General features: G+C 43.5%; 1 long non-coding RNA gene across 2 annotated transcripts; it reads left to right on the forward strand.

The window, feature by feature from the left end:
- The first annotated feature begins 249 nt into the window (after window positions 1–249).
- Window positions 250–11381, forward strand: LOC129701724 (uncharacterized). Of its 2 annotated transcripts, none has more exons than XR_008724259.1 (3): window positions 250–2254; window positions 4673–5574; window positions 10855–11381. It is a non-coding gene; the product is annotated as an uncharacterized LOC129701724 (long non-coding RNA). The 2 variants fall into 2 exon arrangements; XR_008724258.1 differs by having other exon boundaries at window positions 255–4782; window positions 5426–5574.
- Window positions 11382–18540: the final 7159 nt, after the last annotated feature.

Genomic DNA, 18540 nt, shown 5'->3' on the forward strand with positions numbered 1-18540 from the left:
GAGGCGATCTCATTGAAACATATAAGATCGTGAGGGGCCTTGATCGGGTGGATGCACCGAGGATGTTCCCAATGATCGGGGAAACTAGAACTAGGGGACATAGTTGCAGAATAAGGGGGGGCTCTTTTAAAACTGAGATGAGGAAGAACTTCTTCACCCAGAGGGTGGTTAATTTATGGAATTCACTGCCCCAGGGAGCAGTGGAAGCAGAAACTTTAAATATATTTAAGACTAAAATAGATGTTTTTTTAGCTGCCAAGGGGATAAGGGGCTACGGGGAGAGGGCAGGGATATGGACCTAGGTATGGTTAGTATAGTAAGACCTGAGTGATCTCCTGGACAAGTGTCGATCGCCTAGATTGGGGTCGGAGAGGAATTTCCCGGATTTTTTTCCCGAATTGGACCTGGGTTTTTATCCGTTTTTTTGCCTCCCCCAGGAGATCACGAGGTTCTTGGGGTGGAGAGGGGTGATAGCGGTATAAAGGGGAGGATAGTGTCTTGTGTTCTGTGTCTTGTGTCTACTGTTTGTGGGTAAGTGTGTCTGTTTAGTGTTCAGCCATGAGCGAATGGCGGTGCGGGCTCGATGGACCTGGTGGTCTGCTCTCGCACCTACTTTCTATGTTTCTATGTCTATGTTTCTCTCCTCATAAACATAAATCTTAAATCCAAGCAACGTCTTCAAATCCTCTCTGCACCCTCTTTGCACACAAAGAGACTCGTGTTTTCATATATTTCCTGTAGTCTTCTAACCAAACTGTGCACAGCACTGTAGATGTGGCCTACTTAGTGTATTGTACAATTCTAGCATAGCCTCCCTTAAATTGTATTCTAAGCCTTATCTACAGCCTTCTTAATCACCTAATCCATTTATCCAGCTACTTCCAGGGACCTGTAGGGATGCACTCCATTTCGTTTTTGTCTGCACTTCAAAGAACCCTGCTATTTATTCTCTGAAGACGGTTCTCGACCCAAAACATTACCCATTCCTTCCATCCCAAAATGCTGCCTGTCCCGCTGAGTTACTCCAGCATTTAGTGTTTGGTGTAAACCTGCACCTGCAGTTCCTTTTTACACATTTCACCTGCTATTTATCATGCAGTTCGTCGCATGACTTCATGCTTCTCCCAATATTCATTCTTGAGCTGATCATAACAATATGAAGAATGTTTTACTCGGTCAAATACAGGTATTGAGGCAATGCCTTGAGCATAATTAAAAATAGAAATTGTTTTCCCTTTAAAAAAATGTTCAACAAAGAAAGCGATTTTAACATTGAGACCACAGCACATCCACAAGACCAGCTGTCCACAAGGTGCTGTCTTTTTTTAATGCACCCTAAGAATTATGCCCTTTCAGCCCATGCCCGGAGAAAGTTTAAAATGCATGGTCCGATGACATACCATGTGGAAAATAGCGTAGCTACTGAACCCATTGCTCTGTGCGTGCTTTCCCAGTTTAGTTCAGCCCAGTTTGTGAACTAATCTTGCCATGTGAAATGCCAGCAGCCCAAATCTGGGCATCTCCAGAAGTACTGTTGCAAATCAATGCAATTTCAGTTGGGAAATCAGTTCTCCTCGCCTCTGGTTTCCTCTGTTAACCATCCGCGCCCCGTTCGATCATTGGTTTTCTATGGACAGCGTCTTGGAATTTCTTGAAGAGAGGAGATGCTGACGCAAAATCACAGCTAAAAAGCTGCTCAACTGGAGCTGGAAGCAGCGGCATTCATATACGCCACGTGACCCAAATACGCACATTTGGAGTGCCATGAAATTCAGCCCCAAGGAATGTTTCTAGATGAACAAACCTACCTCGGCAACATCTTATTTCACCGTTGATTCCTACTGCTATTTTACACTACACTTCAAAATATATTTTAGGTTTTATGTCCCAGTTTATTTTTATCCTTTACATTTCTACCTTTTTTTTCGTGGGAAGATGTTGCCTACATTGCAAATCTGACACGGCAAAGATTTTGTTTACAATCAAAGCCATGGAATATGGGCATCGATTGAACTGTGGCCCAAGTCTCTAAATTCTCCTTAAAACGAAGAATCCGCAATGGTACTAAAATAATTTGCCAATGAAGATTACTCGTTAACCATTTGCAACCCAGCGTACAGTATATTTTATTCGGTGGCAACGACATAATGCTCCAAAATCAACATTAAATCGACTGGGATTTTAAATATAGATCTGGAAATCGCTCTTGACTATTGATGTTTCTCGAATACATTCCGGAACAAAAGTAAAGCACGTAAGTCTTATGTGGACAGTGATTTACAAAAATGCGTAGTGATGTCTACGTGTCTTAACGTTTGTTTTGTAGGTAAATCCTCTATGGATATCTTCACCACCCGCTGCCGCTGATGCCACCTTACCCTTCAATGTGAGGCGATGCTGAGGTAGAGATGACTACAGACTCGAATAAATAAGGACAATTATGAATAAAATCGGTGTTCAGATAATCTGTCCGTCCCCAGGTGAACATATTCCTGGTCATTTTATGTCACAATCCTACAATGTAACAACGGGGGCAGATATGTGCTGAGCTGTAATCCCAAACTGGCCGAAATGCTTACGATCATTTTCTTGAGCCAATTTTTGTCCATTTTGATTCTCTTTTCCTCGCTAGACTCCATCTTGTGGATATTTTTTGTTTTTCAACTCGGCGCAATAGCAGTGATGTTAGCGCGGACGAGCCTGTTCACATTACTGTTGGGACAGGCAGCATCGACACGGCAGCAACCGAGACCCACGGCAGAGGCGTCGGCCTCAATACATGTCCGGCGCCGGTGGATCTAGCTTCTGGTCCTAAAATTAGCCCAAGCTGGAACGCAGCTTCAAAGAACACACCTGGAGAAACAAAATTGTTTTTGTAAAAACATTTTAAACGCCTCTTTGGTCTTCACCATCGGTCATTTTAATTCTGTTTGCATTTGAGTATAGTGGAATTGAACTTGATTTTGTTCCAAAACAGGCTGTTTATTTCGATTTGAATGTTTACTTTGCTGTTTTCGATTCAAAGAATATCGGTTGTTCTCTTACATTTCCTGAATAAGAACCTTACTACGTTACAATGCCTTGCGATATCTTACAGTACTTCATTTTGTAGGGTATATCTACAAAAATCCGATGCAGCACAAATCAATGAGAAATAACAAACCTCGACTTCATTATTTGTCTACGCATACCGAGGCAAAATGAAAATACTACAGAAGATAACACTTTTTTGAGTTGCTATAACAAGGGGCAAATAACTGCCGAACGAACATGAAACACTGCAGTATATCAAATAGAAATTGGGGGGAAGATGCAGATAAAACACAAGCTTAAAATAAAAATGTCTGTGAGGAAAAAGTCACCCATGTGAACGAGGAGGAAGGGATGAGAGATTCTGAGTATAGTGGAATGTATCTCATTCGTCAAAAAGGTTAAAATATTCGCAGTTTAAGCAAAACAAATGGAAAATCAATTAAAGTAACTAACTGCCAAAGCGTTTCCAGAAACATGGCTTCTTCTTCTTCAAAGGAAACGTGTAGTCTCAAACATTCCACCTGTATTTCAGAGAAACTAACGACATTTAACACTTTGAAATTTATATTCGGCTACCTAAACTGTTCACTAAATTGGGTCAGTTATGCATTTGGTGTTCTAAATTATGTACCTGTCATCCACAGAGTGGAGAGCAGGCTGCTTTAAAAAATGTGGTATTGCTCGAGGTAAGTGTGAAGAACCATATTCCCGATAGTGAATCATCAGAACGTCCGATGATTTTTCGGCCACATTCCATGGCGACAGGGATGACCATTATTTTGCTGCAGTCGTCTCGTTGTTTCTGGGCATGGAGCGCGGTTTGGTGGTTGAAAGCGCTGAACAGTACGAAGGCGAACAGATAAACAGCAACACTTTATTTTTGTGGAAATTGGAGGAACGATGATAAACCGAATGATTCCAGACCGAACCGTTTAAACCCATCATCCATATAGATAATGCAAAATCCTGCACAGAGCAAACTCGGACTGTGGCAAATCGCGAGGAGTTGGGAGCTGATGTACACAATGTAATCCCTGAAATTGGTGGGCACGACATCTTGATATGTAGGTCCCTTTTAAAATTAGCATTTATTATCGCCTTTGTGAAATCAGGCACAGTCGATATTTTTTTATCTTTATTGCCGCAATCGGCTATGTAATAGACTTAGCTTTTGATTGAAATCAATAATTAACGATGTACATGTTAAGTTACCATTGGTTACCAGTCGATTGCTTAACCAGGCTTATCAACAGGGCACTAAAATACGGAGATGGAACTCGAAACTGACGACGCTGAACGCAATGAAACTGTTTAAAGATCAACTATTAATTATTACCATTAAAAACATGCGTAAACATCTATACCAGTGTTCTTGTCTAGTAGAAGTACAAATGTTGATAATTCTCACACTGTTTCATATAAATATTTGAACCACATATAAAGTCAAATGTACAATTTTGCTTTCTACGGCCTTCCCTTTGTGAACGTTAACCTACTTTGTAAATTTTGGAATATATCTCTTTATTTTTTGCATTTTTCTAATCGTTCCAAAATGTGAAATGTTGTGCAGTTAACTAATATGTATTCTCTACGTTTTTTCTTCACCATTTTATCACTCCATGTGTACTGACTCTCTTAGTTTAGCACCTTTCCTGTTGGAGAAGATCGCAACGTTTATGACCAGTCCGACTTCGCGTGCAAAAGTGTGTCGAGTGTCCAATAGTGTGCGAAGCTCGCTACAAGTGTGAGGTACAGAATAAAAACTCGCTAACTATCTTAAGGCAGACTAATCATAAACCATGGCAGAAGTAGAATGCCTGGAGATGTAATGCAAGCATGGAAGGTAAGGATACCATGCTACATAATGTCCGACTAGTTCCACTGATTAAAAAATGTCACTGATTGTGTGCCTTCGCCCCAGCTAACAATGTAACATTCTACATTTCCTTAACACCGTCTGCTTTGATCTGTCGTTTCCATACCTCACCCTTCCATATCTCTAGACTCCCTCTCCCCTGACTCTCAGTCTGAAGAAGGGTCTCGACCCCAAAACGTCACCCATTCCTCCTCTCCAGAAATGCTGCCTGCCCAGCTTAGTTACTCCAGTAATCCATGTATACCTTCGTTCTATAATGCCCGCTCAGTCTGTGTTAGCAACACGTGAGAATGCAATGCTCTAAGGCAGAGTTCCTTCCCGTTATTTTTTGACACTCGTGTATGTGGAATCTTGGGTTTGCACGCTATGGTTGCCAGAAAGCTGCAGATACTTGGACACTATTTTTTGAAGATGTCAACTCAACTTGGGGACGTTCCTGGAACATTTATCCCGACAATATGATCATGTGAATTGTACGGAATTGCGTTATATTATAAAAGTCTGCTTTCCTCATAGTGGCTATTCGTCAACATCTGCTCCAGAAATGTCAAGAGCTACATACCTGCCCCGAAGAAAGGGGAAACCAAATGTAGGGAGTGATGGGGATGGAATGGGCGGCATCGATTACATGAGATTACAACATTTTAGTGGACTAACGAAATAGGGTAACGAAAAGTTTAGATTTACTTTGTAATTATGAATAATATGTATTGGCAAACTATAAATGTCTGTGATAATGAATTGAATTATTCAATATTCTAGTACCTACGATTAGTGGTTAACCTTTTACCCATTGATTTTCCCTTCGCTAGAATCCCGCATCCTCGAATTATCATTTTAAAGTGGCCCAAACCAATTCCATTTTGGATAACAGAAACAAAAAGTCAAAACCCGCTAAGTTACTCCAACTTTTTGTATCTTTCTTTGGTTTAAACCAGCATCTGCTGTTCCTTCGCTACCCATTTTGGATAATGTTTTGGGTTTCTGGTGTGTGTGTGAAAACGATGTCTGTGATCTTGGAGGTCTCGTAAAAGCAGACTTAAACTTGGACTTTTGGATCGGAACTATCCAGTCAAATAATAATAATAATACATTTTATTTATGGGCGCCTTTCAAGAGTCTCAAGGACACCTTACAAAAATTTAGCAGGTAGAGGAAAAACATGTAAGGGGAATGAAATAAATAGTAGAGACATGACTAGTACACAAAGTAAGTACAGAATTCAATACAAAACACAGTATGAGGCAATTAATGCACAGATGAAAAGGGACGGCACGTGGGGCTAAGGATAGGCAGAGGTGAAGAGATGGGTCTTGAGGCGGGACTGGAAGATGGTGAGGGACACAGAATTGCGGATCAGTTGGGGGAGGGAGTTCCAGAGCCTGGGAGCTGCCCTGGAGAAGGCTCTGTCCCCAAAACTGCGGAGGTTGGACTTGTGGATGAAGAAGAGACCAGCTGATGTGGATCTGAGGGACCGTGAGGGTTGGTAGGGGGAGAGGAGGTCAGTGAGATATGGGGGGGCCAGATGGTGGAGGGCTTTGTAGGTGAGGATCAGGATTTTGTAGGTGATCCGGTGGGAGATGGGAAGCCAGTGAAGTTGTTTGAGGACTGGAGTGATGTGATGCCAGGATTTGGTATGGGTGATGAGTCGGGCGGCTGCGTTCTGGACCAGTTGGAGTCGGTTGATGTAGGTGGAGCTGATGCCAAGGAGAAGTGAGTTGCAATAGTCCAGTCGGGAGGAGATGAAGGCATGGATGAGTCTTTCAGCAGCGGGCGGTGTGAGAGAGGGTCTGAGTTTGGCGATGTTGCGGAGGTGAAAGAAGGAGGTTTTAATGACATGGCGGATGTGAGGCTCAAGGGAGAGGGTGGAATCAAAGATCATGCCAAGGTTGCGGGCCTGGGGAGATGGGGAGACAGTGGTGCCGTCGATGGTGAGAGTGGGGTTATTGATTTTGCTGAGTGTGGCTTTGGAGCCTATGAGGAGGAATTCTGGCTTATCGCTGTTGAGTTTGAGGAAATTATGTTGCATCCAGGTTTTTATAGCTGACAAACAGGAGTTGATATGGGAGAGGGGGGGTTGTGGGGGGATTTGGTGCCAAGGTAGATCTGGGTGTCATCAGTGTAACAGTGGAAGTCCAGATTGAAGTGGCGGAGTATCTGACCAAGGGGGAGGATGTAGGTGATGAAGAGGAGGGGGCCGTGTACGGAGCCTTGGGGAACGCCTTGAGTGACTGTGGCTGTAGCAGAGGTGTGATTGTGGAGAGAGATGAAGTGGGATCTGTTGGAAAGGTAGGAACGGAGCCAGCTGAGTGCAGAGCCTTCAATGCTGAGGTCTTTGAGTCTGGTGAGCAGGATGTTATGGTTCACTGTATCGAAGGCTGCGCTCAGGTCGAGGAGGATGAGGAGTTGAGGGAACCAGTGTCAGCAGAAGTGAGGAGGTCGTTGAGGACTTTGAGGAGAGAAGTTTCTGCGCTATGGAGGGGGCAAAAGCCAGATTGGAGGGGTTCAAATAGGTTATATGCAAGGAGGTGGGAATGAAGTTGCGATGCAACAATACGCTCCAGGGTTTTTGAAAGAAAGGGGAGGTTTGAGATTGGGCGGTAGTTAATGAGAGAGGAGGGATCAAGACCAGGTTTCTTTAAGATTGCTGTAACAGCAGCAGTTTTGAAAGCGGAGGGGACAATTCCTTGGGACAATGAGGAGTTGAAGAGATTAGTGAGGTAGGAGCAGAGAACGGGGAGGCAGGACTTCAACAGGGGAGTGGGGAGAGGGTCGAGGGAGCAGGTAGTGGGTTTGGAAGAGCTGATGAGTTTGGAGATTTCAATAGGGGTGACCAGGTCAAACGGAGAGGAAGCAGTGTGGAGGAGGGGTAAGGAGGTCAGTGGAGATGTTGAAAGGAGGGGCCTTGGTAGGTGGTGGAGTAGATGCTGGGGAGTCGGGTACAGGGGATAAAGATTGATAGATGGTGCTGATTTTATCAGCGAAAAAGTGGATTAGTCAAGACTAAACCAACACAGAAATTTCACCAAATGGGTTCTTCCTTCATTAATTCAGTGCATTAATGGCTGCAAGTATTTCATACCATGAGCCTGTACTGAATAAGGACATCAATTATATTTCCAATTTTCATAATTCCTTCATTTTCAAGTTCAAGACCAAGTTCAAAAGAGTTTATTGTCATGTGTCCCTGATAGGACAATGAAATTCTTGCTTTGCTTTAGCACACCAGAACATAGTAGGCACAAATACAGAACAGATCAGTGTGTCCATATACCATTGTATAAATATATACACACATGAATAAACAGATTATGGGCTATTAATGTTCAGAGTTTTGTCCGAGCCAAGTTTAATAGCCTGATGGCTGTGAGGAAGCAGCTATTCCTGAACCTGGTTGTTGCAGTCTTCAGGCTCCTGTACCTTCTACCTGAAAGTAGTGGGGAGATGAGTGTATGGCCCGGATGGGTTCTTGATGATGCTGCCAGCCTTTTTGAGGCAGCGACTGTGATAGATCCCCTCAATGGACGGGAGGTCAGAGCCGATGATGGACTGGGCAGTGTTTACTACTTTTTGTAGTCTTTTCCGCTCCAGGGCGCTCAAGTTTCCGAACCAAGCCACTATGCAACCAGTCTGCATGCTCTCTACTGTGCACCTGTAGAAGTTTGAGAGAGTCCTCCTTGACATACCGACTCTCCGTAATCTTCTCAGGAAGTAGAGGCGCTGATGTGCTTTCTGTACATAATTTTGCATGGTTTGCCTTTGTTTTGCCTATTCCCTAATCTTTGGTTCTTGGAAGAGGTTATTAAATATCCAATATAAACCCACTGACTCCTATATCTGCTCTTCTTTCTATCTGACTTCCTGAATGGACCTTTACATTTTCTCAGTTTCTGTCGTGGTCACATCTGGTCCGACAATGTCACCATCCATGTCAGTATTTATCTTAGATCAAAAAATCTTCTGAATTTCTGGTCCCTACCCTTCCCCTTCCTGTCAGATCCATAATAAGGTTCCACCTTTCTATCAGATCATCTTCTGCTGTTTCCAACACCCCCGCTGCTTGGCCAGCCTTTCCATTTTTAGTGTTCTGTAGAAAATGGTTCTTCTTTGAAACAATCCATAAAAAGAGCAGAGAATACATCTTAGGTTCATCATAATCCCTGGCTTACTCATCAGTGACCTCTAACAATTCCTGTTTCTCCCTCTGTGAGCACAGGTGATCCTTTACCCTTCTCTTTTCCATTATCCAAATGAAACAACACTTGATCAATTCAGTCAGTGTAAATTCGAGGGAGAATTTCATTTTTTGATTATCTCCATGCCAACCTGCCAGACCTTGTGTTGAGTTCAACAATTTCAGATCAGAACCATAGCACACTTTATTTTTATTGACAGCAATTGTAATGTTTTCACTTTTATCATTTAGACAGTCTTATGTCTTACTCATTTTAGCATCCCCTATGACTGAAGAAATTTATAATTTAATATTACCAGCGTTATGCCCTGTAATAGCACCTTTTGTACTTTATTTAGACTCCCAACCTCCCCTACCACTTCACTTTTTAAATCTGTTTCATCTTGGCTTTTTTCTTCCAACTTTAAATAATGTTCACTCAGTTTCTCTCTGCTGTGATATTTTGTGACCAGCTGAATTTTTCCAACATCTGTTTTTATATCAGAATTTTGCGGTGTTTTTTTCATGTTTCATCATCCTGTACTCAATATAGAAGCAATGTTTCTAAATTGTCCTCAAAAGCAGAGTCAAGGGTCCATTTTCATGGATTTGTACCATTGAGGACATGAGGTAAAGAGCTTCAACCTCAGGGGAGCACAGGCAACCCGGGAAGCTATTGCACAGATACATGAATAATTTTTGAATATTTATTACATTATTTTTCGATTAATTTAATCTGTCTCAATAAGTGAGTTCGGTATTCCGACTGCGCATGCCTAGGTCATAGGTCACTCACTATAAACATTCTCGGTAGCTGTGCGGCTGCGTTGTGTGCAGGCTTGCGTTTCGTCCATGGTCGGGTCGGGCTCGGGTCTCTGGATCTGTGGGCGCTGTTGAGTTGCTGCTGGGCCATCCCCGTCCCTTCCCAGGTGTCCCATCCCAGTCCGGGGGCTGCCGGAGGTGTCCGGGGTGGCCCTCGGCTGGGGAGGGGCGGTGGCGGCCCTGCACTTGCAGCTGGTGCAGGGGGGATGCACACGGGGTGCTGCGGTTGTCTCGGCGGGTCAGGCATCATATCTAGAGAAGTGTCTCGACCTGAAACCCCACCGTTTCCTTTTCACCCAGGATGCTGCCCGTCCCGCTAAGCTACTGCGGCATTTTGTGTGTATCCCCGTTGATGGCTGGTGCTTGGCTTTTGCCGGTGTCGGGGGTTGACCGGCGACCGCTGTGTGGGGCGGGGCTTTGCAGCTGGCGGCCCCCGTCGGGGAGTGGGTTCCTCGGGGTTGGAGCGGGGTTGGGCTGGAGTTGGCGTTTCTTCTCCGCACTGGCTGCTGCTCCGGGCCACTGTCCCGTCGATCCGGGGTCGCCCTGGACGTCGCCAGCCACTCCCCAGGTGGGGATGGTACACTTGGAGGGGGGAGGGGGGGTGACGGGACGGTCCAGTGGCGGTTCGGCAGCGCTTGCGGTGCCAGGGATATGGGTTCGATCCTGGCTGCGGATGAGGCGCGGGTCTGTGTGCACGCAACTGCCGAGAATGTCTCTCCGCCGGTCCAGTCTCTCACCCGTCTTCCATTCGCATCAGCCTCCTCTCTCGCTATTCCACCTCGCTTTCCCACTGCCTGTCACCCCCATTCCTCAGATTCAATATATTTTTACACATAAATCATGAATAAAGATAAGAATTTATACATAGTTTATGCAGCCAGCCCGCCATTCGCTTTTACTTTATAGCGCGTGACCTTTGACAAATCCCATGATTCCTTGTGTTTTTCAGAATACCGAACTCGCTTATAGCATAATGTGTGCGAAGAATTACATGATCTACCATCCATGTTTAATTATGGCTTCTTCCTTGGATCTGGACTTCAGCAGAGGAATATTGGAGCCTTGGGTCTGGACTTCAGCAGAGAGTAACTCTTCCTGTTCAATTTGAAATAAACTGGCTACAAGATCAGGTTACATAATTTTATGCAGAAACATTTCTACAATGTGATAATGAAATTATCACTGTCATGTGAAGTTTTGTATTATAACTATCAATTAAATGGAAAAAAAAGCATTACAGTTTCATCTAAAACCTTTTGTGGAACAAAGTCTGGAATAGATATGCTATTATTTTTCAGATAAGATCTCCAATAATCTTGTCAATGATTTTGTGACCTGGTACCTGAGCAAGTACCAGTCACTATTATAATATTTATTGCATTTTGGAATAGACAGGAGGATATGGTGGGTGTCCTGCCTAATCTTTAGATTTGTATATATCACAGTCTTAGAATAATTGTTGATGGATGGATTAAATGAAAATGAAGAACAAGACCATGCTTTTCTGGAAATATACCATTTTTTAATTTTATTGCTTATAAAATTGAATTTTATACAGATGCACACACACATTTTATATATATATAAAATAATATATATATGTTGAATAGCATGAACTTAAAATAAATTAAAGAGAAAGATATGTTATTTTGTTTAAATAATGTAGGTTCTGGAATGTTGGAGCTTGTAGGGAGAACCTACAGAACCATGTAAAATTATGAGAGGCAGAAAAAGGGGGTTATGAGATCCATACATAGGATAGACTGAAATAACTTTTTCCCAGGATGGAAATATCAAATACTAGAGGGCAATGCTTTAAAGTGATAGGGGAATAGTTTAATGGAGATGTATTAAAGGCAATTTTATTAAACAGAAGGCCTAGAAAACGCTGCCAGAGATGCTGATGAGGTGGACATGATAGTGGCATTTAAGATAAAAGATGGCATTGACATAATGTTGGGCACACTCGTATGTTTAATATTTTATTCATCTTTTAAAATATTTAAGAAAGAACTGCAGATGCTGGAACAATCGAAGGTAGATGAAAAATGCTGGAGAAATTCAGCGGGTGAGGCAGCATCTATGGAAAGAAGAAATAGGCAAAGTTTCAAGTCAAGACCCTTCTTCAGACTGATGTCGGGGGGGGGAGCGGGAAAAAGAAAGGAAGAGGCGGAGACGGTAGGCTGAAGGAGAGCTGGGAAGGGAAGGAGGGAGAAAGCAAGGGCTTTCTAAAATCAGAGAAGTCAATGTTCATACTGCTGAGGAGTAAACTACCTAAGCAAAATATGAGGTACTGTTCCTCCAATTTGTGCTGGGCCTCACTCTGGCAATGGAGGAGGCCCAGGACAGAGAGGTCAGGTTGGGAATGGGAGGGGGAGTTGAAGTGCTGAGCAACCGGGAGATCAGGCTGGTTAGTACGAACTGAGCGGAGGTGTTGCGCAAATCAGTCTTTCCAGGTGAGACAGAGGTTCACCTCCATCTCCTCCAACCTCATCTACTGCATCCGCTGTTCCAGGTGTCAACTTCTCTACATCGACGAGACCAAGCGCAGGCTCGGCGATCGCTTCGCCCAACACCCTCGCCTTTGCGCAACACGTCACCTATTCCTTCTCTCCATAGATGCTGCCTCACCCGCTGAGTTTCTCCAGCATTTTTGTCTACCATCTTTTAAAATATGTAAGGATAGAAATTAGTCATTTGTCAATAACTCAAAATGGAACTGGAATATTACAATGACATTGGGCATTGAGAAGGAAATATCTCCCCTGTTATTGAGCAAAGGCAAATCTCTTCCCCAATGGTATTGTTCTCCTGGCGTTGGCTGCAATTTAATGTATGTCCTGAAAAAGTTATAATTTATTATAACTGTCCAAAACAGAAAACCATTTTGATTGAAGAGATTAACTTTTCATATAAAAAATAATCAGGAACTTTCCCAGTACCTGTCCTACTCTGCCACAGTACCTGCATATTGTAAGCATAAATACAGAACAGTTCAGTGTGTCTATATAGCATAGACCCTATATATACACATAAAGAAACATATAAAGTGCATTAGGCTGTTATAGTTCAGAGTTTGTTTGATGGCTAGTTTAATAGCCTGATGGCTGTGTGGAATAGGCCATTCCTGAACCTGGATGTACCAGATTTCAGGCTCCTGTACCTTCTATCTGATGGCAGCGGAGAGATGAGTGTGTGGCCAGGATGGTGTGGGTCCTTGATGATGTTGGCAGCCTTTTTGAGGCAGGGACTGCGATAGATCCCTTCGATGGTGGGGAGGTCAGAGCCGATGATAGACCAAGCCACGATGCAACCGGTCAGCATGCTCTCTACTGTGCACCTGTAGAAGTTCGAGAGTCCTCTTTGACATACCGACTCTCTGTAATCTTCTCAGGAAGTAGAGACACTGATGTGCTTTCTTTATAATTGCATCAGTGTGCTGGGACCAGGAAAGATCTTCGGAAATATGCACGCCCAGGAATTTGAAGTTCTTGACCCTTTTCACCATCGTCCCATTGATATAAACGGGATTGTGGGTCCCTATCCTACCCCTTCCAAAGTCCACAATCAGTTCCTTGGTTTTGCTGGTGTTGAGAGCCAGGTTATTGTGCTGGCACCATTTGGTCAATTGGTCGATCTCACTTCTATACTCTGACTCGTCCCCATCAGTGATTCGTCCCACAACAGTGGTGTCGTCGGCGAACTTGATGATGGAGTTCGCACTGTGTCCAGCTACACAGTCATGAGTATAGAGTGAGTATAGCAGGGGGTTGAGCATGCAGCCTTGAGGTGCTCCCGTGCTGATTGTTATCGAGGAGGACACATTTCCACCAATGCGGGCAGACTGTGGTCTGTAGTTGAGGAAGTCGAGGATCCAATTGCAGAGGGATGCGCAGAGACCCAGATCTGAGAGCTTGGTAACCAGCTTGGAGGGGATGATGGTGTTAAATGCCGAGCTGTAGTGAATGAATAACAGCCTGACATATGAGTTTTTGTTGTGCAAGTGGTCCAGAGCGGAGTGGAGGGCCAGTGAGATCGCATCCACCGTTGATCTGTTGTGGCGTAAGCAAACTGCAGTGGGTCAAGGTTCTTATCGAGGTAGGAGTTGATATGCGCCATAATCAACCTTTCAAAGTACTTCATCACCACAGAAGTTAGTGCCACTGGTCGATAGTTGTTGAGGCACGTCACCTTGCTCTTCTTGGGCACCAGCAGTATTGATGCCCTTTTAAAGCAGGTGGGAACCTCAGACCACAGAAGTGAGATGTTGAAAATGTCTGGGAAGTGGAGGGAATGCCAGGAATCAAAAATGTTTGATCAAAAATGTCTATGGAGCATCCTTTTCAAATATACGTCCACAGAAATTTGTTTCTATTTGTGTCGATCTCACGATGGCATGCCTGCTGTGATCTCAAACGATGGGTGCACGATAGACTCAATTCCAAAAGCTTTTTTCAATGTTTCTGAATGCAATGATGCCCAATCCCTCCAACAAGGTAGCTGCTGGAATGGAGATGACCTGTAGGATAAGTGGGGAACTGGTTAATCCACACTGCCTCCATTCCAGAACCAAAGCCACCACCACACAAGTCATCAAGCTCTGGGACATGGACGATCCTTGCGCACACCCCCCGTTCAGAGGCCAAGCTCTTAGATATCATCCCGGTTGAGCCACAGCGGGGGATTGTGTCCGTGCTATATCTCTAAATTAAAGTAAACTAAAGCAAACCAAAAGAGTGATACAGCAGTGGTCTGAGGGGGGTGAAAGTCCGCAACATGTTCAAGACCACTTCATCCAACCTACATGAGTATACCCTAGTCATCAGCAGTTTCATCAAGAAACGTGTTTGACGATTGCATTCCACCAAACACTGTCAGAGTCTTTCCTAACCTAAAGCCTCAGGTGAACATGGAGATTTGCTCTCTATTAAGTCGAGATCCAAGGCTATCAAGAAAGATGATCCCACGCTGTACAAGAAGGCCAGGGCTATCAGGGACGCTGAGAGAGACTTTCAAAACAGGCTGGAGAATCAATGTAATCAAGTGCAGCCAGGCATCTGTGGCAGGGCCTGCATAATGGCATAGGTAACAAGCTGAAGTTGGGGGAAATGCCTGACAGTAATATATCTGTGCCTAATGAGCTTAATGCATTTCATGTCCATTTTTTTTGGCAAGCAAAATACCACCTAGGCACGTACCCACATCCCCATTGTTTCTGTCCCATATATATATTTTATGTCATAGAAACATAGAAACATAGAAAATAGGTGCAGGAGTAGGCCATTCAGCCCTTCGAGCCTGCACTGCCATTCGATATGATCATGGCTGATCATCCAACTCAGTATCCCATCCCTGCCTTCTCTCCATACCCCCTGACCCCTTTAACCACAAGAGCCACATCTAACTCCCTCGTAAATATAACCAATTAAATATAGCCAATGTCAGATCTGCTTTCATGAGGGTAAACTCTCAGAATGCAGCAGGACCAGATGGAGTTTCTGAACAGGTTTTGTGTGTCCAGAAAACAGGTTTTACCCCGTGTTTTGTCCCCTATGTGAGATCCGTCCTGTTGTAGGCGTTGAGGACGTTAGAAGTAGCTTTTTATTTTATTCCAGCGACTAAATTGTCCAGCGATTTTTTTTCTTTAAACTTCCGAGAACAGAAGTCGGAACGATTTTTCTGCTCCAACTAGCAGCCTGAGGAAATCAATGTCGGACAGGCAGGAGAAAACGGCATTTTAATCCTGCCCCCCCTCAAAGGCACCAATGTCGCGCACACAGCCAGTGGCAGAACTGCAGCACCGCTGAAGGTAAGTTTTGTAACATCGTTAATATAATAGTTTCTAAATTGGGAAATGCTACAATCAATTGGAATCTGAATCAGTTGTTTAAAATAATTAAAGAGGCAAATGGAATTCTGGTCACTGATATCAGGAGAGACTGGGTGGTTACGATGCACAATTCTGAACACCATACCTCAGGAAGGATAAATTGACCTTGAAGGGCCCTGTATCTATTTCCAGCAGTTTGTTTATACCAGTATGATACTTTGACCCTAATGCGTAATAACATTGCTTAGATTGCCTGAATTTTAAATGGTTGAGAGAATACTTTGATGTTTTCAGAATATTAAAAAACAATGTAGTTGGTAGAAATTATTTCCACTAGTTAACATCTAGGCACAGGGGCATATTATAAAAACGAGTCAATGATGAAGTTGCAGAATAATTCTAACTGGCGATTGTCGCCAGGTTAGTTGTTCATTGTTAAATTAAAAATGCTGGATTATTGACATATTGGCCACGATCTCATTATAAGGTACAACATGGGTTAGTTTTATGTTATTTTGGGACAAATCATGCTGGGTTTGATCTTTTTATCCTTACTAATTTATCAGGATCTGGGCATTGTTGGCAAGCCTTTCATTTATAGCTCATCCGTTGCAACACACAGACTGAGTGGCTTGCAGGGCCATTTCATCTGATATTTATGAGTCAATCATTTGTGTGCTGGTGAATCAAATATAATCCAGAGAGAAGACAACCTTCCCTGAAGTGGCAATAAACCGAGAGCGAACTATCAGTCAGCATGCTTAAGCTCAATAGCTTATAACATCTCCCCGGCAACCTAAGACATCATTTGAATTTTGTCTGTGGATATTTTCACCAACAGATGGCACCATGCTCATGTTGGATTCAGGTAAGCCACATTAAATACTGCAGATGCTGGTTTACCCAAGTTTGTTGGTTTGTTACTGTTGTTCTCTGGATGGGGAAAGCATTGCCATGATCGTACTCATCTCTGTTCCCTAGGTTTGCAAAGAAGGTTTGTGTTCAGAATCAAATAATTGGCAGGTACGATTGAAATACACTGTGTTTGTTCATACGGTCAAAGTCCTTACCTGATTTGCAATCTTTAAATAATGTATCTTGCTGCCATCAAAAGCTATTAAAAGTATTTTCAAAATGCTTTTAATGGGCATATCCCACTAAACCCTTTCCATCATATCTGTCAAAATGTCTTTGCAAATTGCTAATTGTGTTTGCTTCCATAGCTTCCTCTGGCAGCTCGTTCCAGATACTGACTATCCTTTGATTGAGGGTGCATCTGATGGAATGAGGCACAATCATCTACTCGCTTTAAAGCATTGTGTATCTCAATAAAGCTCAGGAATTGTGAATGTGCCCACCAATATGTGGATCTTATTCTGAGCCGTACAGAAACTAAATCGAAATAGCACCAGTTCATTTAACAAGTTATTAAATGGTAAGGCCACATTTTAGTTTAGTTTAGTTTAGAAATACAGCATAGAAACAGGCCCTACGGTCTATTGAGTCCACACGAGCAACCAATGATCACCTGTACACTAACTAGTTCTATGTTATCGCACTTTCGCATCCTAATCACTGGGGGCAATTTACAGAAGTCTACAAACCTGCACATTTTTGGAATGTGGAAGGAAACCGGAGCACCCAGAGAAAACCCACACAGTCGCAGGGAGAACATGCAAACTCTGCACTGGCTGCACCCGTAATCAGAATTTAACCCAGGCCCCTGGCGCTGAGAGGCAGCAACTCTACAGCTGCAACTGTTGGGGTAGTTGGGGTAACCATCTCGATAACCATCTCCACTGTCTATGATGCTACCTATTTTAGTGTCATCTGCAAAGCTACTAACCTAGTCTTGTACATTCATACAATTGGAGTACTGTGTTCAGTTTTGGTTACCCAGCTACAGGAAAGATGTCATTATGCTGGAAAGGATGCTGAGAAAATTTATGAGGATGTTGCCAGGACTTGAGGGACTGAGCTATAGGGAGAGTTCGGGCAGGTGAGGACATCAGTCCTTAAAGTGCTGGCGGCTGAGAGATGTTCATATAAAGGTGAATACAATCATGAGTGGAATATATAGGGTGAATGCAGAATGTAGGGGAATCAAAAACCAGAGGACATATGTTTAAGGTAAGAGGGAAAAAAATTAATATGAAGCTTAGGAGCTACTTTTTCACTCAGACGGTGGTGGGTATATGAAACAAGCCACTAGACGGGTGAGGCAAGTGCAACATTTAGTTTTGAGATACAGCATGGAAACAGGCCCTGCGGCCCAACGAGTCCACGCCGACCAATGATCACCCATGCACTAGTTCTATGTTATTCCACTTTCGCATCCGACACACCAAGGGCAATTTACAAAATCCAATTAACCTACAAACATGCACATCTTTGGGATGTAGGAGGTAACTGCAGTTACCGGAGAATACCCATGCGGAACATACAATATCCGTACAGACCCCACCTTAGTCAGGATCGAACACGGGTCTCTGGCGCTGTAAGGCAGCAACTCTACCGCTGCACCACTGTGCATTTAAGAGATGCTTGGACAGGTACATAGGTAGGAAAGGTGTAGAGGGGTATGGGCCAAACATGGGCAAAAGGGACTAGCTTGGCTGGGACATCTTGGTCGGTATGGACATTGGGCCAAATAATCTGTTTCTGTGCTCTAATTAGAATCATAGAGTTGTACAGCATGGAAACAGGCTGGCCATGTTGGCCATGTCGGTGCCAGTTGTCTGAATTTTGTCTATGTCCATCTAAACACTTTCTATCCATGAACCTGTCCAATAGTCTTTCAAATAC

The sequence above is a fragment of the Leucoraja erinacea genome, chromosome 11, assembly GCF_028641065.1.
Source record: "Leucoraja erinacea ecotype New England chromosome 11, Leri_hhj_1, whole genome shotgun sequence".
In the NCBI taxonomy this organism is placed as follows: Eukaryota; Metazoa; Chordata; class Chondrichthyes; order Rajiformes; family Rajidae; genus Leucoraja; species Leucoraja erinaceus.